The sequence below is a fragment of the Herpailurus yagouaroundi genome, unplaced genomic scaffold, assembly GCF_014898765.1.
Source record: "Herpailurus yagouaroundi ecotype Mexico unplaced genomic scaffold, PumYag 140, whole genome shotgun sequence".
Taxonomy (NCBI): domain Eukaryota; kingdom Metazoa; phylum Chordata; class Mammalia; order Carnivora; family Felidae; genus Herpailurus; species Herpailurus yagouaroundi.
The window spans coordinates 82,699,263-82,722,323 of record NW_024412395.1 but is presented as its reverse complement, the minus strand read 5'-3'; positions in this window follow the sequence as shown (position 1 = coordinate 82,722,323).

Sequence of the window (23,061 nt, the reverse complement as noted above, 5' to 3'; positions counted from 1 at the left end):
AAAAAATGAGTAGTTGCCTGTATTCCATTCTGTGGAAATGGTTTTCACGATAAACCTTGTGTTTCTTGATGCTGGCTAACCAGAAGATGAAATTGGCTAAACACAATCCTTTAAATGCCATAAGTTACAGAGATTAACCAAAGCTAGAGAATCCTATTTTCATATTTTTTTAAACTGAGTTCCAAATAGATTGTTCAGTCTGCAGCCACAGACTCCAAAATATGAACTGAATGTGAAAACACTTTAACTTTCATGTTTTAATGATAAGAATGTGGTTGGCATTAATATTTGAACATTTCAGCATACCTAGTTCCGAAGCTATGTCATGGCAGGCTCAGAATCCATGGGCACACTATAAATAAAATCTTTCTATAAATATACTTTATGCCAAACTACCAGCAGAATACATTTTTCATCTTCTAAACAGATGGTAGAAGAGAAAAATCATGCATGTATATGATTAATCAAATGTGCTTTTGCTGATAGAATTTTCATTACCATTATCAGCATGGGTTTTGTGAAATTTCTGCATGTTAGGTTTTCTTTCGAGAATTAGTTTATTTAAGGAAACGATTAATATAAATGAAGATGCAAAGATGATAGGCCTTTTATGTGTTGGGTTTCTCTGAGCTCGAGTGGGCCTGAGACTTCCGTTTTTCTCTGGCAAAGACCTAGCCAGGCAGCCCTTTCAGGCCTACGGTTGGCCCACAGACTTAAGTTCTTACGTTCTTATTATCCCAGCCTCTACCCCAATCCCCCATGGACCATCTGTCAGAACTCCTATTCTGCTAAGAAGTTAGCCTTTATCAAAGGCCTTGCCCTCTCCGTGCTCATGACCAGTACGTGAGACACTGAAAACAAGGAAGCTACTTTACTGGGGGAAATGCCACGGCAAAAACTTCTGGGATATTATAAAATAGGACCCAGAGTGACTACCTTCTAGTCATTAAAGAATGGGGACTCCCCTCGATGTAGACCATCTGGGTTCAAAGCCAGCCAGTCACTATAGCAAAAGATAGTGGCTGCCCACCCCTATATCCACTCTTCTATTTCTCCTTGTGAAGAACACCACAATTTGTTATCTGGGCATATTACCTTCTAGAATCAAAATATTTCCTAAAGCTACTCTAGTGGCTAAGTGAAGCTATGGGACTAGACTGTGGCCTGGGGCTAAATTTGAGTTGGCAGCTTACGTTTTGCCTTTCTGCCTTTTATTTTGCTTCTGGATTGGTCTCTCTGTGTGTGTGTGTGTGTGTGTGTGTGTGTGTGTGTGTGTTATGGAACTCCAGCAACCATTTTAGACCATGAGATGGTCATGAGGATAGAAGTGACGTGCTCAGATGTTTAGAACTGGAGTCCCTGAAATCAATGAGGAACCACCATGTCAGCTCTGGTCTGCCTCTTGCTAGACCTCTTTTATATGGGGGAAAAAAAATGAAGAACTATATTATTGAACACACTGTCTGCAGACCTTTAGCAAATTGCTTAACCTCTCAACACCTTAACCTTTCACACCTATAAAATGGGGATAATAATAGCATCTACCTCAAAAGTTTATTGTGGGTGTTAAATTAGATGGTATAGGCAAATCCCTGAGGGTAGGGACCTGTGCATAATCTCTCCACAAACACAGACTATTGCTCTTATTAAGGATACCTGACATTTGATTACCTAACAGGCAGTTTTTACCATTGAAAAGTGACCTGGGAAGTTCCTCAGCATGTTATTTTTTAATTTTCTGAGGCATGAATTTTAATCATGCCCTCTGAGAGGGAATGAGTCATTTAGCAAGTCAGAGACCAGCATCCCCTCTCAGTACTGCTTTGTGTCCTCTGCTCATACAGTAACTCACTCATGGTATGACTATAACATTGTTTTCTCATGAAAACAACTCTGGGAAGAAAAAAAAACAAATTCAGTGCTAGTGACAGTAATAAATAAAATATTAAGAACCCTAATAAGCTAATAAAATGAAGTTCCCCAGTTAAAATATTGACATTTTGGCAACAGTTCTGAATTATGACGTGACTATACCCACCATACACTCCATGCAGAGGAAGCTAGGGACGATAGAGGTCATTTTAAATATGAGCATTTTCAAATGTCTCTCAATGTCTCATTCACAAATGTTCAGGACCTCCTGTTGCATATGATCCACAAGTAAAATCCACAGATAATAAAAGGATTAAAGTTAAAGAATTAAGGGGGACTGGAACCTACAGAATCACAACAGTGGACAGATCCTTTGTCTCAGAAGAGCTCCAAGGGTGAAGAAACTTTACTTTATTCATACCCATCTATTCCCCTCAAAAGACTTAAGGCTGTTTACAATAGAAGGCACAAGATTAGCAAAATCCTAGAGCTACTGAGACAAGAATGAAAGGGAGTAGCTGAGAAGGAAGAATAATTACTGATACAGTCTGGATCCTGGTCTAGAGATGTCACTTCCTGTGATTTCTCCTGGACCAGAGGGCATGCTTAGAGAAGGTCCACTTAGAGCAGAGGTAGGAGGGGCTGCTGTATTGGATCTCCCCTTTTGCCCCCCAGTGCCCTAGCAACACCCCCTCCACCCTGCTCCAGGCCCACAGAAGCTGACCTGTGCTTCCTGCCCGCAGCCTTCCTGCCTTCTGGTTTTTGGTTGGGTTAAGCCAGCGGTGACCTCTGGCACAAGACCAGACGAAGGGGAGAGATTGAGATCACAGTATTTATGTTAATTGTGTGCATCCCTACACCCAAGCTTATTACCCTTCTCATAACAGTCTGTTCTACACGCCTCCTTTCAGGTTCTCTAACCTTCTACCTTCCTTCAGAGTCTAAAGATGCCAGATTTAGCAAAGACAAATATAGAAAAGGGAGACAAATTTAAATTAAAAGTCAACTTTTTAAATATCTCATGCAATATTTGGGGGTCAAACTTCTAAGTGATTATTTTATTTATACGAAATTCAAATTTAACAAGGTATCCTGTATTTTAGCTGGCAACCCTACCCTAAGGTTCTTGTCAATTTCTAACCCTGGGTTCCTGCTGGCTTCACGATACCCTGCCCACGCCTTTGGAATGAGCCCCTTTATCTATAAGCCATCCTTGAACTATCTGATGGGAGTGTGCCATCTGTTTTCCTTCAGGATCCTGATACAGTCCTCAGACACTTTAATTTTTCCCTGTCAAGGTTATTTCCTCCGAATCCTCTCTCGTGTGTTATTTCTTTCAGGATATTTTCACAAGGGTTCTGTGGCAGACAACCCAATGAGATTGAAAGGAGATTCTTACTCCCCAGAAAATAGATGCTGCAGAGGTAGGAATGCTGGCATCTTCGTGTGAAACTTAAGGAGCTCAATTTAGATCCCTGCACTGTGTATCTTAGCTTGGCTTTCCCTGGAAGTAGAGCCCGAGACAAACGCTTGCTTGTAGGTATCGTATCTCTGAATGTGACCTCAGGGAGCAGGAGTGCAAGCAGGGAAAGCGAATGAGAGGGAGGAGAAGCCAAAGTGAGGAAGTCCTGTTGAATGGACTACAAGCAATTGGTGGTTGACCCATCAAAACCACATGAAGATCCTCATGAGTGTGACTCAGACCATCTATCTAGGGGCTCAGAGAGGGAAACACTTATCAGTGGAAACTGTTCCCTGTCCGGGAGTAAGAATTTCCTGTCCCCTTCAAGGTCCTTCTAGCCAGACTAAGAATCAGAGTGACGTGGGACAGATTGACAGGGAAAAATCAAATTCAATTTTGCGCATGGGGAATCCACACACACACATGGAAATTCCGAAGACAGTCAGGCAAAATGAGGTATATACATCATTCTGGATTAAGGAAAAAGGGGACCAAGATGTCTCCCATACCCAATGGAAGGCCAGTCTACTTTTACATGAAGGTGAGCTACAAATTTACCCAGAAAAGTGCTAAGACCTTAATGAAAATATTCAGAAGCTAATGCTACTGAAGAAGCACGTCCTTCCTAAGATGAACTTGTCAGAGGAGTTGCCAAAGTTAGCAGCAACCAGAGGTCAGACACTCAGATGTAGAATATGATTGGGTGAGCTTAATTCATTGAGAGGAGCCAAGCCAAACTCTTCTTTGAGACCTCTCTATATGCTAATGGTTATGACAGGCCATGGGTCTATTCACAGAAAGTCTCCAAATAGACATACGTGGGAAATTCATGCCTTCTCCAGCACAGCTGAAGTTAAGGGCAATTACTCCAATTTGGGCACAACCAGAATTTCATGACTTAGAGTCTCTGTTGGTCCTGAGTAGCAGAACTATTGCTTTGTATGGAAATTCAAGTGGTTTCTGCATGGAAACATGGCAGAGTTGATGCTTCTATGCCCTGATGGACATCTCGCTCCTCCCACACAGTCTTGCCTCTGTCTTTCCCTTTTTGGTGACAACGCCTCTGAAAAAGAAGCCATGAATTCATCTAAGTCATCACTGCTAGTCCTCCTTGACCCCAAACCACTCTCCATGGTCGAGTCTAAAAGACAAAGTACTGAGTAGGTAGGCGGAAAATTCAATGGTTAGGTATGGGTATAATTAAAGAGCATTACCAAGATAACCTAACTTATTCATAAATAACACTGTAATTCACAGGTCTGTCTGAAGGTGTGACAGCAGAAAACCCTCCTATTCTAAAGCTTAAAATATAACTGCTCCCCACATAGTGCCAGAATCAGGCTTCTAATAATACATCATGTAAGCTGTATGTTAGTTCAAATTATTATCATCATGGGGATAATTCAACTTTTCACTTTGTGGCAAATAAAGAAACCTAAGCAGTATTTTCAGTATTTTTCTTCTCCATGTGAAGCATAGTAGTGTGAAATACAACCAACAATAATGTAAAACTGTTCCTCTGCTCCTGATGGTGTAGCATTTCAAACTTCATTCTTACTTTTGTGTCTACAAAAAAATCCTTGAAAAATGATTGGAATTCACACTTTAAATTTTAAAAGAGGGGAGCATAAAGAACTGGGGCTTTAAAATATTTTGTTTTTCACATTCTTCCACCATTCAGAGCAGTTGGAAAATGTGTTAGTCATCAACCCACATGACTTTAAAGATTAAAAAAAAAATTAAGTCCATGCTTTATCTTAGACCCTGCTTCAGAGCACATTACCTTTTGACCTATCAATAGGATTATGCTCAAATCACACACAGTTTCACTTCAACTGTTGTAGTTAAGTAACAAGACTACAACAATTAAGACTGCATTTCATCTGCAGAAAATTGCAATTTGATCTCACCTTTCCTTTTCATCAATATGTCAACAACAGATTGCTCCTCCAAAAACCGCACATCTTATAAGGTGTTTGAATGAAGCATGAGTGGGGGCACCTGCATATCCTAAGGGCTAAATTATACCTTTGAGTGTGGTTGGCAATGTATATCATTTTAAGGCATCAAAGACATCATATTTCCTCCAAATGCTCTCAGGTCGTATATACTTTGCTGAGCAATCATGTAGGGGAAATATTCAGATTTTCTGGCTCCTTTATCATCTGTGCTGCTAATAAAGGCTTATTCTTTTATAAGCCTAGAGCTACGTAGTAATGAGAGTGGCAGTGAAATTTACCAAACTAAAAACTGAGGTGAAGGGGGAGAGATAGGAGTGACTTGTGAGTAAATTACTATCAGACAGAATTGGTGATACAGTAAAGGGTATTTTGATTCTTTAATAAAAAAGTGATGCAACCTGACAAGTGCTGAAGGGAATTTAAGCGATTGATGATGACTTGGTTTCTGCTCGATGAGGACAGAATGTTGAACTGAGAAGCAACACTTTCTCCACCAAAATGTCTGACTCCAGAGATCCAATCAGTCATTAGTATAGGCTGTGAAAGATGTGACCATGTGCCTTTCCTTCCTGCTCCATGATAACTTAGACCAACTTAGTTCCATGGTTCTTCCTCCTTCTTGGAGGACCAAGAAAGGACTGGCAAACAGGAATTTATTTGTGACTTCCAGCCTTAGCTACAATATGTACAGACTTTGGAAGTCATCACTACCGTTCTTATGAGAAGAAAATACTGTGAACATTGAAAATTGATGACTTTTCTCAGACTTATCAGGGAATTTAGGTTGCAGGGCACACTGCCACCCTAAAATCTGGAGAGATGGGGGCATCCAGAGACACAGCCAAGATCAGGTCAATCAGCCAAGAACAGAAGCTGCTGGAGCCACAAACTGGTAGGAACACTTAAATGGTAATTTTGGTGGATTGCTAGAAGCAGACTGTGGAGTAATGTGAGAGTGGGAAATTCCAGGGGTCAGAGTCTTAGAGGGGGCTCCCACCCCTTGATGGGCTTTCCTTCCAGGAAACCTACCCTACCAGAGTCTGATAATGAAGATCTAAGAAAGATCCCCTCTAGGCTTTGGGGAGGGAAATGGTCATTATTGTGAATGCATCAGAATCTTCTTTGTAACAAAGACCTACTCTCTAAGAGGAAAAAAGCGAAACAAAACTTTGCCAGAGCCTTATCCCAGCTGGGGGAAGGGCATTCCTTCCATTCCAGCCATCTCCAGCCTTTTTGTCTCATTTAAAGGAGGAAAAATACAAAGTCAACAGGGGTCAGAGCTTCAAGATTCAAATGGATTAGAAAGGAGTAAGATGCATGGGGCGCCTGGGTGGCCCAGTCGGTTAAGGGTCCGACTTCAGCCAGGTCATGATCTCGCGGTCCAATCTCGCGGTCCGTGAGTTCGAGCCCCGCGTCAGGCTCTGGGCTGATGGCTCAGAGCCTGGAGCCTGTTTCCGATTCTGTGTCTCCCTCTCTCTCTGCTCCTCCCCCGTTCATGCTCTGTCTCTCTCTGTCCCAAAAATAAATAAACGTTAAAAGAAAAAATTTAAAAAAAAGTAAGATGCAGGGAAATAAAAGCTATACTTCTGATAAAACACTTGTGAGGGTCACAGTTCCACAACAGTGCCCACTAAAAGCCTGAGATTTAATAAAAAGGTTTTCTTTTTACTTTTTTAAAAGTTTTTATTTAAATCCTAGTTAGTTAACATACAGTATACTATTAGCTTTAGATGTAGAATTTAGATTTATCACTTACATACAACACCAGGTGCTCATTACAAGTGCCCTCCTTAATCCCCATCACCCATTTAACCCTTGCTCCACGTACCACCCCTCTGGTAACCATCAGTTCTCTATAGTTATGAGTCTGTTTCTCGGTTTGCCTCTTTTCCCCCTCTGCTTTTTTGTTTTGTTTCTTAAATTCCACAAATGAGTGAAATCATGTAGTATTTATCTTTCTGACTTACTTTGCTTAGCATAATACTCTCTAGATCTATCCATATCATTGTAAATAGCAAGGTTTCACTTTTTTATGGTTAAGTAATATTCCATTATATATGTATACATATACCCATACACACACACACATACACACACACACACCACGTCTTCTTTATCCATTTAGCAGCCGATGGCCATTTGGGCTCTTTCCATAGTGTGGTTATTGTTGATAATGCTGCCATAAACTTTGGGGTGCATGTATCCCTTCAAATGAGTATCCTTTGGGAAATACTTATAGAGAAATTTGCTGAATTGTAGGGTAGTTCTATTTTTGACTTTTTGAGGGCCCTCCATACAATTTTCCAGAGTGGCTGCCCCAGCTTGTATGCCCACCAACAGTGCAAGAGTGTTCCCCTTTCTCGACATCCTCGCCAACGCTTGTTTCCTGTGTTGTTAATTTTAGCCATTCTGACTGGTGTCAGATACTACCTGACATCACATCTCATTGTAGTCTTGATTTGTATTTCCCTTTTGATAAATGATGTTGAGCATGTTTCCATGTGTCTGTTAGCCTTCTGTATGTCTTCTTTGGAAAAAAGTCCATTCATGTCTTTTGCCCATTTTTTAACTGGATTATTTGGTTTTTGGCTATTAAGTTTTATAAGGTTTTCATATATCTTGGATACTAACCCTTTATCAGATATATCATTTGCAAATATTTTCTCCCATTCCATAGTTTGCCTTTTAGTTTTGTTGATTATTTCCTTTGCTCTGCCAAAGCTTTTTATTTTAATGAAGTCCTAATACTTCATTTTTGCTTTTGTTTCCCTTGCCTCAGGACATATATCTAATAAGTTTACCAATGTCAAAGAGGTTACTGCCTGTGTTCTCCTCTAGGATTTTGATGGATTCCTGTCTCCCATTTAAATCTTTGATCCATTTTGAATTTCTTACTGTGTATGATGTAAGAAGGTGGTACAGTTTCATTCTTTTACATGTTGCTCTCCAGTTTTCCTGACACCATTTATTGAAGAGACTCTTTTTTCCACTGAATATTCTTTCCTGCTTTGAAGTTTTAGTTGACCATATAGTTGTGGGTCCATTTCTGGATTTTCTATTCTGTTTCATTGATCTATGAGTCTGTTTTTGTGCCAGTACCATACTGTTTTGGTTACTACAGCTTTGTAATTAGAAGGTTATAGAACACTCCCCATCTCCCGCATCTCCCGCATCTTGACACTGCACCAGTATTTCAATGGTGGATAGTAGCTGAAGGAGTTTTAAGACACAGATTCTTCCTGAAGAATACTTAAGGAATCCCAAAGTACCTAGTCCTGGAGAAGGCTTATAGTCTCATAGACCCTGATTCCTATCGCAGCAGCAGATGCCATGGCATCTACCATCATGTGGTTCCGTAGGAGGGCTTGACACCTAGAATGTACCACTGCAGTAAGTCATTATAGAGAGGGAAAGCAGAGCCATGCCTGACCATCTAGCCCATGTCTAGTCTCCGGTAAGCCTGGGGTTTCCTGGGCACAGGGGTTTTGGGGGCACAAATTTGTTTGCCGTCTTATATCACTGACAGAACACTCCATGATGTTAGTGGACTTGCTAGATGAGTCACTGAAGAATCTTCTTCCCCTACTTGTTAGAGCTCAACATTAGTCTCAGGAGATGCCAGCTTAAAGCTAACCGATCTTATGCCATACATGTGATTCAATTGATCTAGATTGCTGACCTCAGCAGCCCAAACTTGTTCATAATGGTAGGTTCTAAAGACCTCTTTCTAGATTTGCATGAGTGAGATGCTATAGGTTTAGCACAAAATGCTGAATTTGCAAATGCTATCAATTTGCAAATGTATAATAGGTAGAGCAGTTACCTGACTTGATGTATCAAGTCTGGCAATAAGTGGTAACCTTGGTCGTCTCAGCTTGAAAAAGATACTATTAAGATCCTTCATACAATCTTTTAGAAGATGCTTTTAGGCTGCATATGCACAATAGCCAATTCTACTTGTCAAGCTTCTCTCAGTTTCAAGCAATAGAAACTCAATTCAAAATAGCTTAAAGACAAAGGGGGATTTATTATTGGCTTATGTAATAACTTATGGAAGTTGGGGATAGAAATTTTTTCAGGAATAACTAGGACTTAAATGCAGTCATTAGTCTAGCCTATCTATCTCTTATTTCTCTTTCTCCCTCTCTCTTGCCCTTGTTCCTCTAAGTTAGTCTAATTCTCTTTTTATAGATATTCTCCCTTAATTTGGTGATTAAAAGTAGTCACCATAACCCCAGTCCTAGAACATTCTGGTACAGAATCCCAACAGAAAGATCAAGTTAATTTTTCCCAGAATCCAAATAACAATCTTAGACAAGGACTCTGACTGACTTGCTTGGTCATGTACCTACTCCTTGGACCAATCACTACTTCTAGAAGGAGTACAATGACTGTCCATCCATGTGGCCAGAGAGTACTGTGACCAATAACTCCATTATCACCCCCAAGGAAGGGGAACTATTGCTTTCCCCAAGAAAAGAAGAGGAGTTGTTTATATAAAGAGTGAAGACAGGGGCGCCTGCATGGCTCAGTTGGTTAAGTGTCCAACTTTGGCTCAGGTCATGATCTCTCCTCTCATGAGCTCGAGCCCTGCATTGGCCTCTGTGCTGATAGCTCAAAGCCTGGAGCCTGATTCAGATTCTGTCTCCCTCTCTCTCTGCCCTCCCCACTTGTGCACTCATGCTCTTTCTCTCTCTCTCCCTCCCTCTCTCTCTCTCTCAAATATAAATAAAAACATTTTAAATTTCTTTAAAAAAAAAGAGTGAAGACAACCTTGATGACACAAACAACAGATGCTTACTATATTCTACCCCCTTGATTTCCTATCATACACATTTAATCTCAATATAATACATATTATTCCAAAGGTATACCCACCTGAGAATCTGACCACCTTCACCCTAAAGATAGGCAACCCAAAACCACACCCTAGTCCAGCATCTTGGAATCACATACATTACCCTGACTAGGTCCAGATATAACTTCTCACAACAGTGGAGCCTAGGGCTAACTGATAAAGTCAACCATCTTCAACATACCCAATATAAAATAGTAGAGACAGAATAGCAATAGAAATTCCCATTTGATAAGTAGAGAAGAGGAAAGGATATAAATGCTGGGTGCCATATCCTGCGTGATAGAAATCATAAGAACATATCTCCCTAAGGCTAGAGAGGTTCTGTGGGAAGGCAATCCCATCCCTAGTCTGGTTTACAAGGAGGCTTTCCCTTGGACATTGAATTCCAAGGCTGTCTCGGAGAGGAGAGGAGAGGAGTATTCTGGGGTCTCATAAGCAAATCAATTCCCAAAGCATGGTTATAGAGGGCCTGGGAATTGCCTTAGGAGTAGAGCCAACCAGGTCCCTTTTTAGATCTGGAGTTTCTCAGAGAATAACTCCTTAAAACTCTAGTAAGCTGTTAATGGAATCAATTCTGGAAAACTCCATTAGCTCAGAACCAATGCCAGAAATCTTGGCTAGTAATAATTTGTACATCGTAATCCTGACTTTCAGTTTCTGTATCTTAGCAACAAGCCTTGGTACTCTGCCCATGCTCCCAGCTCTCTTTGTTAGGTGTCCATCTTGGTCTCTGTTGTAGAACTATATGAGACAATAAATTGGGGTGATGAGGCAAAGTTAATCTATCCCTAGCCAGCAGGCCGTATCCCATTGGATGAAGCCCCAGTATAGGAGTAATTATTACCTTTATTTAGCAAGAGTAACACAGAGCCAATAGTATTTAGGAGAGGTTCCCATATTCTCTGGCCTTTCCCTAGTTTCAATACGATCTTCTTCCTTCCTTACACTAAACTGAGAATAAGACAGATATTTTAGTACTTGCAAGTTCACAAAGACATGATTATCTGACCTTCAGTGTTCTTGGTATTCTGACTATCAACAGATACTTATTAGGTTCTCTCTGCCTTCAACTCCTCGACCTGTCCCTTTCTTTCAGGGCAATAGTGAAGATGGCAAAAGTAACCAACACCCTCAATAATTCTGATATTTCTCTAGCGGATCCCCTGAGGCTCCAGGCTTGAGGTTCATGGTCTGAGTCCTAAAATCTCAAAGATGATAAGGAGCCAGCTGTTCAGCTAGTGCATAGCAAAGATTTGATCTTCCCATTTGGAGATGAAAGACTTACCATAGTCCCCTATTTCACCTCAACTCCTGTAGTTCCACATTGTGGGGTCTGTCATTGGCAATGCCCTCCTTCTAGGTGCCAGCTTCCATGTTGGCCAAACCCCTTTTGCTTGCAAATGACAGAAATCTAATGCAAGCTACCTTTTATTTTTTTTTATTTTTTATTTATTTTTTATTTTTTTTTCAATGTTTTATTTATTTTTGGGACAGAGAGAGACAGAGCATGAACGGGGGAGGGGCAGAGAGAGAGGGAGACACAGAATCGGAAACAGGCTCCAGGCTCTGAGCCATCAGCCCAGAGCCCGACGCAGGGCTCGAACTCCCGGACCGCGAGATCATGACCTGGCTGAAGTCGGACGCTTAACCGACTGCGCCGCCCAGGCGCCCCCAAGCTACCTTTTAAAAAGCAGGTGTGGTGGTGGGGGGAGGCAATTTGTTAGCTCAGATAACATGGGTCAAGGAATCAGATCTGGGAACAGTGAAGTTCTCACATCTCCACCTCTCAGCTCTGCTTCCCTTTGAGAGTTGGTCTCATTCCCTCCTGGAAGAGGGCCTCCCCCTGTGTGATGGGGACACCAAACCTTGGAAACCCAAACCTACAGTGTTCAGGAGCAGGTATCTCAGCAGAATGAGAATCACCTTTCTCATAGTATCCAGTTATCTGTCCCATGAAAGGTCTCTGGTCGACCCTGACTAGTCATCTACCCAACTCATAAACTCATGACTGTTTCCAGATGAGTCTCCAATAAGATGGAAAGCCTGAGTTATAAACCCTCCCTATGGCTGGCTGTTGGGTGAAAGGACAGGAGTTTGTGACTGGAAGCCTCCTACCACTGCACTGAATGGGGTGGAACAGTCCTCCACCTCTCCCATCACTAGAATAAGTAGGGAGGGAATATAGGGAAGACAAGAATGACACGGACTCCACTACACTGACTTCCCTGCCTCCCCGGGTCTGAGAATCCTAAACTCACACATAAACTGCCTTGATGGAGAACCTGAAGGGTCCACAAAGTATACCAGTTAATTTGTTTAAAAACCACCAAAATAAAAAATGGCTATGTTATTCACAAAGATATCTAATGCAGATATTTACACTTGCAGCCTGCAGTGAGAGTGACACCTCAGGACACCAGAGCAGGACCTGAGAGTGTCTGGACATACTTCCACCGTGCCTCTTGTGCTTTTCAGAGGTGGCCTTCTCTCTTCATGCCATGTTGGCTAAACACAGGGACTACATGTTGAGCCTTGCACCCCAGCTTGCTTTTGGAGTACCCTCGGAACTATGATGTCTAGGGTCTGATGTTCTGGTTATGTTTGAGGGGCCAAAGTTCAGGAGACTTGGCCAGGTTAGTTTCTGTGGGAAAGACTGCATTGAGCAGAATATCACAGTAGAGGCCAGAGGGATAGATTTTATTACAGCAGAAGACACTCAAAGGTTGTAGCAGGGAACATGGCACTGACTACCAGATCCAGAAGGGAGCTGGGAGGTGACAAGAGGTGGATCAGGACAAGTGGTTCAGGACTAAGGATGTGAATGACACTACAGTCTTGAGACTTGCTTTCATGAGATTGTTGAAAACTCCTGGGGAGGTTAGGCTTGAAGCTAAAAGGATCTGGAGGTAAAAGTAGGACAATGGATTATGCATTAAAGCCATTTTCTAAGTGCCCAGTTGTTTTACACTATAAGGTTTATTTTATGCATATTTTATAGATTGTGACCTTCAAATGAAGAAAATGTATCTTGCATAATGGTCTAGGATATTTTTGCCTCAAGGCTATTATATTTATTTTTATATTATTGACTTTCTAAATTTCACAGCTGTAATTGTTTTTAGAACACAGGGAGCTTTATAAAGCAATGAATTCAGTAGTTTTTACACTAATTTGTTGGGGTTTTTTAATCACTCTTTTTTGTCCTCCAAATAAAATCTCACAAGAAATTCCAATCTCTAAGATGGTGTCATTCGTTCAACAAATATTTATGTTCCTGACACTGGGCTAAATGCTGAAAAAGGGGCAGGAATCAAACTCTGCTCCCAGTGGAGCCTGGAGGGTCTTAGGAGCCCCTCCCAATATCTCTTCTGAGGCTGTCACCTTCTGTCACAGCCTTGGGGTACCCCTGAGGGTCTGGACATAATTCACAGATCCCTAGCTAGGCTCACTCCCTCACTCAGAATGAGGACACTGAGGTCAGAGGGTAAACCATTCATTTTACATTTTATATCTTAAATACTAGCATCTTATAACTTAAGTATCAAAAAGTTTAATTTCATCTGTTACTTTTGTCTTACTTTAGATCAGAAAGAACATCACCAGTTGCCTGCCTTCCCCTTTAAAAACAAAAACAAAACATTTCCTCTTACATCTGCCTTCAGAGTTCTTTTGAGTGGAAGAGCACGACTTTTTTTTCTTATTTGGTACTCACTTTATACTGTCATTTTGCTTTTTAAAGGATATCTTATGTAGGAGGATGAGAGTAGAGTTGAGTTGACAGAATTAAAGCAAATAATGGTCCCAGTGGTAAAGCAGAAGGCTTGGTGTGGAAGAGTAGGAGGTGCAGAAATGTGATTATGATAAAATTGCCAGGAAAAGAAAGCCTCTAAGTGGAAGGTCAAAAGAAGAAAAGGCCACTCACTGAGGATTCTACGTGGATAACTGGACTGTCCTCTAGGAAGAACACTATAAATGAGGGTAAGTTGTATCATAAAGACATTTTCATAGGAGCCCATTTTCTTCATGGACAGTCTCTTGTCTTTGTTGCCTTTGTGATCAAAGAACCACAATCACTGGTCAAACTTGAAGAATCCATGACATTGAAATGGAATATGATGTAATTCAAAACACGGTGTCTGAGCACATACCATGTGGCAGATACCATGACACGCTCTCAGGGCCTAAAGGACTAAGAGTTCTACCCCAGGAGCACTCTATCCAGAGAGGGAGAAAGACGCATAAGCAAGTAAATAGAACGTTGATTCATTCATTGATCAGTGTGTACTCCGTGCTTACTCTGAGCCAGGCGCTGGGCTGGGCAACTGAAAATTCAGGCCAACAGCAATAGGAACATTTGTTCAACTCTGGGCATGTGTGGTATGCAGGGGAGGCGGACAATCAAATAATCACAGAAGCAGTTGTAGAATTGTGTCTTTTACAGGGCTATGAAGGTGAGGCCCAGGGAGCTCAAGAGCCTGAAATGGCACATGTGATCTAGTAAGAGAACTCAGGGAAGTCTCACTCCAACTGAGATCTGAAAGAAGACCAGAGATTGACTAGGCCAAGTGAAGAGTCTTCCAGGATCCCCACTCTAGGTCGGGGAGCCATGGAAGGGAGCTGGGTGCAAAATTGGTGAGGTGGGTTGGAATCTAGGCAGGAACTTGTAAGCCACACAGTGGGGTTTTAAGAGTAATTAAATATAATAATTTATATTTAAATTAAAATTTAAAATTTTAATTTAAAATTAAAAAAAGAGTAATGAAATATAAATCCTTTATAAAAGTTCTATGTAAGAAGTGTTATGGGAGGAAAGAGGAAGTAATTAATTCTTCCTGAGAAGTGGGAAAGTCTGAAAACGAAAGACATTGGAGCTGGGCCTTGTCAGATGAGTAGATATTTTTCTAGGTTGTAAACTGGGTAAAGCCACCCCAGATGACGCCAATGGTACAATTAGGAAACATGGGGCAGGACAGGTGATAATCTGGTTGAGTCAGCAAGTGGTTCGGGAGGCTTGGGGGTTGCTGAAGGAAGAGTTAGAAATGATGTCAATAAACCAAACTTGTAAAGTTGAGGCATATATCAAAAATGTGGAAGAGAGAAGGAGGAATGCATAATGACGGGAAAGACAGAGCCAGCTGGCCCAAAGAAGCATTGAACTGGAGTCCTATTGTTTTCTTTATTCCTGCTAAGAATTGTCTTCTCTCCCCTCTCTAAGAAGCCAGGTAGACACAATTGCCAGTACTATCAGAATTAGGCTGTGGCTCTGGGCCAAGGGGTCCTCAGAATGCCAACTTCCCAGCAAGTTACATTCTCCTTTCTGTACCCCACAGCCATTTTTTAGACCCTTTGCCTTGATCCCAATATTTGGCTGGCCATATTCCTTACCTAGGGTTTTCTTGATCCCATGTCATATGGTCTCTGCCTTTTTACTTTCATTTTTAAGTTTCCCATTCTGTTTTGTTTTTTTTTTTTTTTTACCTTCCTCTGGCTTGACTTCCCAAGCTCCTTGCCTATCATTTTCTCACTGCCAAATCTGACTTCTTTAGACCGTTGGGGCCTGTGAGTACTTATGGGTCCTTTCAATGCCCTCTCCACTACTTCCCCTGCCAATTTCCCAACTTGGTTCATTCTAGTCAATTTTCTCTTTTGCCACAAGGACCCTGCCATCTGCTGCCATGCTAGAACCCACCTAAAATAAAAGCCACCTCAGATTCTTAGGACTTTCCAGAAATTCCACTGCTACCCCATTCAACTCTGCACTTTGAACAACCCAAGGGAATGTAGCATCTGAAATATTTCGAAAATGAATTGCCACCATACAGCAGTCTCCCCAGCACGCAGTTAATGACTAAATCAAACAGAAAGGTGATGCTGGCATATATTTCTCTGCATCAGCTTCATGATTCTCAGAAACTGAGTTAAGTTGAATACTTTCTTTTTAAACTAAAATGGGGCCCTGTTAGGGTTTACTGAAGTAAAGTAAGTAACGTGCTTAGTTCAATGACTAACATACAGCCAATTCTCATTGAAGGATTGCTACTACTAAATATTTTGGCAGTAAAGATATATACTCACATAACTTTTACTTCATATTTTCCTGGAATTAGATTGCACAGCACCTGGCTAGTACACTGAACAAGGCATAGAAGACTGAGATCACAAGTCAGCAAACTTTTTTTTCAAGGGCCAGATGGTATCTTAGGCTGTGCAGACAACATGCTTTCTGTCACAACTACTCAATGTTGCCTTTGTAGAGTGAAATCAGCCATAGGAAATAGTAAACAAATGGGTGTGGCTGTGTTCCAATAAAACATGATAAACAAGCAGGTGACAGGACAGTGAACCACAGTTTGACCTCTGATGTACATGGTTGTCCGTGATACAATAGACTAAGGAATTAATGAATTTATTAATTACAAATGGTCACTGACAATCTACTAAGCTGGATGCTGGGCATACAGTGGTAAGACAAAGAAATACGGTTTCTGCTCCACAGAGGTAAGTGGAGGAGATGGGCATTAATCAAATTAGCACACATATAAATAAAAGTTACAAATGGATTAGAGCTTTGAAGTAAAGGTATGGTGTTCTTAGACTATTTGACAAAGAGACCTTTGTTGTTTGTTCCTATATTGGTGGGGATTAGTTAGAAAACTTTCTGTGAGAAAATGTTGCTTGAGCTGAGATCTGAAATATGAGAATAAGCTAACAGGCTGAGGAAGTTTGGGAAGGTTTACCAGGCAGAAGACCCAATGAGTGCAAAGCCCTCTGATGGAAGGAAACCTAGAATATCCAAAGGATCGAGATAAGACTGGGATAGCCAAAGTACATGTGACATAGAAATACCTGGTGTAAGACATGACTAGGGAGCTTTGATGAGGATTATGGTCTTTAGTCTGAAAGCAAGGGCAAGCCCACGACCAGCTCTAAAGTGTGATTGAATTTGCATACTGAAAAGAAATATCCCTTCAGCTAAGATATGGAGAATGGAGTGGAGGGAGACATACAACACTGTAATGTGAGAAATTTCCAGTTAGGGCTAGGTTATTCTTTTGAAAGAGGGAGCATGGGTGGTTTGATGATTTGCAAGTAAGAATTGCTTTTTTGCATCATGGAAAAGTCATTTGAACTCTTTCTGGTCTGTGGAAAATGAAGCAGAAAAAAATGAGTGTGTGTATTTCATCAAATACTTTTTATCTTAATGTTTCTCTTTCAGCAGCAAAATGCAGAAGAATTTGCATAAAAGTTTACTCAAACACAGTTCTGGTGACCTACTGACTCAACTTGTTTTTCAGCTTGAGATATTTTCCACACATGAAACATTTTAGCTCAGATAACAGACAGGTTGTAATAAAACATCTTGTCTGAACAAGATATAATATCATTAGTCAAACGTGTTGGAAGTAAATTAAGTGTTTTCAAAGATTAAAAACTGATAATCTAGCTGTTGGTTCGGTTACCCATAAATTGAGCTTAAAAATAATAATTAAAAATAATAACAATAACTTTTTAGGCTCCTTAGATTACCCATCTTCCATCTAATGGTACCAAGAACTTACAAAGTTTAAAATAGTTCTCATCCAGGAAGATTTGCCCCCTAGGGGAAATTTGACAATGTCTGAAGTCATTTTTGGTTGTCACAGATAGGAAGGGGGGGGGGGGGAGGTTGCTACTGGTATCTAGTGTGGAGGGGCCAGGGATGCTGTTAACATCCTACCATACACACAACAGACTTACCCCCAGCAAAGAATTATCCAAACCACAATGTTAATAGCATTAATGGGGTGTAGAAACCCTGGTCTGGAACAATGTTAACCCACAAATTTCCTTCAGCTCTGTTCCAGGTGATGCTATGAAGTCCTTCTTTCTTTTCTGTGGTGGTAGTGGTGGTATTTATTTTCTTTTTACTTTTTTTACTTTCTTTACTTTCTTTCTCCCCCCCACACCTTTCTTCTTTCCTTCCTCTCCTTCTCCCCCTTCTTCCTCCTCCTCCTTTGTCTTTGCTGACTCACCTAGTTTCTAAAATCTGAAATGAGATTCTTCAGTTTTTGCAGAAGACTTGAAATATCTCATGGACGCAGGTCACTTCCACCCTGGTATATCTTGAAGTCTAAATGATTGACTCATACAGTGACATCATCTCTCACTAGGACTCGCTCATCTCCCTGCATTCTGTCCCTTCTCCTCCACCAACTAGCCTTTTAAACATGCAGCTTAATCTTGTCAATCTCCTGTTTATACAATATATATATAAACCTTCAATGACTTCCCAAGAGAAATTTTCAATTTTTTAAATGTCATCTTGTGGCACTCCTACTCTTCACTCTGCCATGCTGGATTCTTAGTCTTGAGTATGCTGTGCTCCAGTCTGTTTCACAGACCCTTCCCTCTGTCTGGAATGCTGTTCCCTTTATTTCCTTACCTATCGCCTACTTATTTTCAAGTCGCACCTTAATCATAATTTCTCAAAGAAACATTCCCTGACTCCAAGACTAGGTACGCAGCATCAGAACACTTGAGAATATTTAATTATTTTTTACCTTTGCTTAATGTTAATGTTGGCCTCCACCAGACTATAAAGCAAACCATGAGTGGGTGTTCAAAAAGAACCTTGCATTTTAGCCTGTTCCAAAGACTTTTGATCTTTTTTTTTTTTTTTTTTTTTTTTTTTGTAACCACTTGTCATGGAGCTAATGCTCTCTCTAAGAAAATAGTGGACTTGGGCAAAATTTGCAAACAATCCTGGCATCTTAACTGTAGCATCACACAATAAGCCACATTTATACATTCCAGTACAAAGTCCTTCTGCCTCTAATATTAGCCTGGCTAACTGTACTAGACAACTTTCATAACCCATCTTGTGTTCTTCTGGACCACTTTAGCCATTGTGGCAGCAACCAATTGGTGTAACCTTACCGTAGTTATTCCTATAACTCTAGCTTTTAGCCCTGGGACCATTGTATCATGGTACACCTGGGGAAACCTGCCTGGACTCATGTATGTGCAGCTTTAAGGTACAAAGGATTTAGCACTCTGTAGGGCAATTCTTGGTTAATGGTTGATATTGCTAGTGTTCTACCAGTCCCACTGTCTTAAGCAGACTATTCTGGAAATACATTCTAAGTCATCTTTAGAAGGTCCTGGCTGGATCAAACTTTAGCTGTTTACGGTGATGGTCAAGCCAATAGTGTATCCCTGAATAGGTTTTCCCTTTTATCCTCTTAATCCATCACTAATGCTCTCTGGGACCACTTCCAAAATAAACTACATGTACGTAAACCCTTGTCTTGTGCTCTCATCCTGTGGGGAGCTCAGTCTAAGACAATTACATTGTATTTTGAGGGAGTCATGTGGGGGAAGCTATTTAATCGCACAGAAAATGAATCCACTTTGCTCCAGAAATTCTGGATCCATCTGTGATAGAAACTAAATAATGGTCCCTCAAATCTATCCTAGTCTCCAGAACCTGTGAATATGTTACCTTAACACTACCAAAGGAACTTTGCAGATGTGACTAAAATAAGGATCTTGACCTAGGGAAATTATCTTGGACTATCCAGGTGGCTACTAAATGTAATCACAAGTCCTTCTAAAAGAGGCAGGAGAGTCCGAGTCGGAGAGGTCCTGTGCTGTTGGAAACAGAGATTAGAGTAAGGCACTTTGAAGATGGAGAAAGGCACCACAAGCCAAGGAATACAAGTAGCCACCAGAAATTGGAAAAAGCAAGGAAATGGATTCTCCCCTATAGTCTACAGAAGGAAGTGTGATTTTAGCTGAGTAAAACTGGCTTCAGACTTCTGACTGCCATAAACCTGAGAGAATAAATTTATATTAAGCCACTAACTTTCTGGTATTTTCCTCTTATTACTATAACAAACAGTCTACCTCTTTGACCATGATACAGTTAATAAAAATAATAGTAGCTGCTAATATTTATTAAGCCCAGTGCTTACTGTGAGTCAGGTTCTGTGCTAGCCACTTATTCTCCATTCTTACCTAATTTTTACAACAACCTTAAAAGGTTAGTACCTCTACTATCTATTCATCGGGGTCAATACCATCCTATGGTACTCCAGACCCATCTCTTTCCTTCTCTGCCCTAGGAGGCGGGTCCACACTGACTGCCTCAACTGGCTTCCTAGATCTCTTGCTTCTAGTTAAGTTTGGCCAGTTGGAGGCAAAAGCAGGAGATATGGAGGGTGGGTGGGCAGCGAGGTCTCCAGCTCTCTTTCTCCAAGGTTATTATAGTTAACTGCATCACTCTCCTAAGATCACCGATCAGGTCAGATAACTTCTGCATACAGCTTGCTTGCAGGGTCTTGCTCTTACTACTTCTAGGAATTTTCCCATTACTTGTTGCATTTCCTGAATCCTGCCCATACTTCTGTGGATAAACTTTGACTAAACATTCCTTAAATCACTCAGTTCACATGTCCTGATTTCTTCCAGGACCCTGCCCAATATTCTCCATTTTACAGCTAAAGAAACTGAGGTTCAGAGTGGTAAGGTAGTTTATACATTTCATCCAAATATAACACAACCAAAACATCAGATGACTAGCAGAGGGTTCGTCTGCTTTTGCTGTGGTAGGGAGCATTGCTGATGTCCTCCCAAGCTTAAAATGAAACAAAATCATTGTTAACGATGGGTCTGTTGATCACATGAACATTTACTCTGTCTGCATTTTTATCAGGCTATCTCCTTTAACTATTGTGTTCTCATTTTGTTGGTGCACCATTGGGTATTTTTTAATATATGTAAATTTTGTGAAAATGATTTTCTATCTTGTTTTGATCATCTTGACACCACATTTTCCTGTTACACAAACATTTTAGAGTGTGGTTTGTCCTCAAAGACCATGCCAACTGAGAGGAAATGTTTCTGTGAGTTTCTGTGAGTTATATGTAGCCATTTTTTGATGAAGTCTGCAATTTTAACAGCTGTGTCCTAAATTAAGAAGAAGATGGGCATTTCTCCAGAGATGAACTAATTCATAAAGAACCCATCTTGCACATAACATAAAACTTTAATAATTCGGCCCTACTGAGGGGCTGGCCAATCTGAAACATGTTGTCTAAAGAAATGCAGTTTGATGGCTTTGAAATACAAACAAGAACTCGAACTAGGTAAATAGAATGTAGCCAAGCACAGTTCTTAGGAAATCTGCTTGAATGAATAGCTAAGAAAGATTTATAATTGGTGTATCAATTATTTCTATGGGAGTGGATGTTTTTATGATGCTTGAGGGTACTTAAAAAGTTTGTTCTCATAAGTAATTTAAACATTCCTCTTGAAATACTGTTTGCACTATTAATTTATTTAGCAAATTAATCACAGAATCATAACATTTTAGAGCTGGAAGAGGGTTCAGAGAAAATCCAGTGCAACTTCCCTTTTGCAAACAGTTTCTTGGATCATTCTTAGCTCCATGCTTACAGTACAAGGGCCAGACCTCTACACCCAGTCCCAGTCCAGCTCTGACTCCTGAGGCATTGGCCTAAAGCCAAGGTCCAGCATAACCAGCTGTTTCTTGCTTGCAAAGGGAGAACAAAACATGTCATAACTAAGGTTACACAAACATAGCCTTTGTTCTACTCTGGTCCTTGCTATCCTTTCTGCGAGTCACATACCTTCCCAGTCATTTCCGCTATGGAAGGCTGAGAGGAGGATCAACTTCTGTGTCTTGCTTTACTAATCTTCCAATCCCTCTCTAGCCCCCTGGAATCCCATCCTCCAAAATGGCTATTGTCAAGGTCATTAATAACAGAGCTCAAGACTCTGTGACTTGACCATTCTTTGGTAGCATTTGGAATGGTCAATGCCTCCTTTCTTGAAACTCTTTCTTCCTTTAGTTTCTATTATAGTTGCTCCCTCCTGATTCACCCCTACCATGCTGAACCTTCCTTCCTAGTACCTCATGTTGGAGTTTGTTATCACCTTCTCTTCTCGTTCTATAGTTCTTCATGGGAAATCCTACCACTTTCTTGATTATCTCTGGGTTATTTACACTCAGATTTACATCCCTGGCCCAGATATTTGACCCAAGCTCCTAATTTCCTACAGGACACCTTCTGAATTTCCACAAGTTATCCAAATTCATCATATCCAAAACAGAGCTATTATTCCTCCCAAATGTGTTCCATATTTTGGTTTTCCTCTCTGTGCATAACAGTATTATTCATATAAGTGCCTAAGCCAGAAATATGGAAGTTACTAGATCAGTCCATCAATGTTTCCTGTTCCCAAGATAAAATTCAAACTTCTTAGTGTAACATGTAGGATGGCCGGTGAGATCTGGTCACTACTTGCTGCAACACCTTCATCTTTTATAAATCCCCATCAGTCCCCACATCCGCTCTAGATAGACTGCCCTTCTCATCACCCTCTGACAAACACTTACTCATAGTCCAAGACTCAGTTCAAGCATTATCTCCTCTATAAAGCTTTTTCGCACCAATTTCTCCGTCTCTGGAACACTCAATCATTCCCTGTGCACCCCTCTACGACACTTAGCTATGTGTAGTCCTAAAATAAGTTTCTGACCAAGGCTGTCACTGGGAATACAAAGAAAGTTCCAAGTCACAGAGAAGAAGCAGTAGTGTTGAGGAGATTAAAATTGTCTCAAATAGGATACACTAACCAGTTTTAAAACTAGGAGATGTTTCAGAATTTTTCCTTCCCTGATAATTTTTTTTAAGAGAGAGAGAGAGTGGAGGGGGGGGGAAGAGGAGCAGGGGGAGAGAGAGAGAGAGACGGAGAGACTCTTGAACAGGCTCTACATTTAACACAGCCCAATGGGCTCAATCCCATGACCCCGGGATCATGAACTAAGCCAAAATCGAGAGTCAAACTCAACAGACTGAGCCACCCAGGTATAACCTCCTTCCTTGATACTTCTTTGTGCAAAG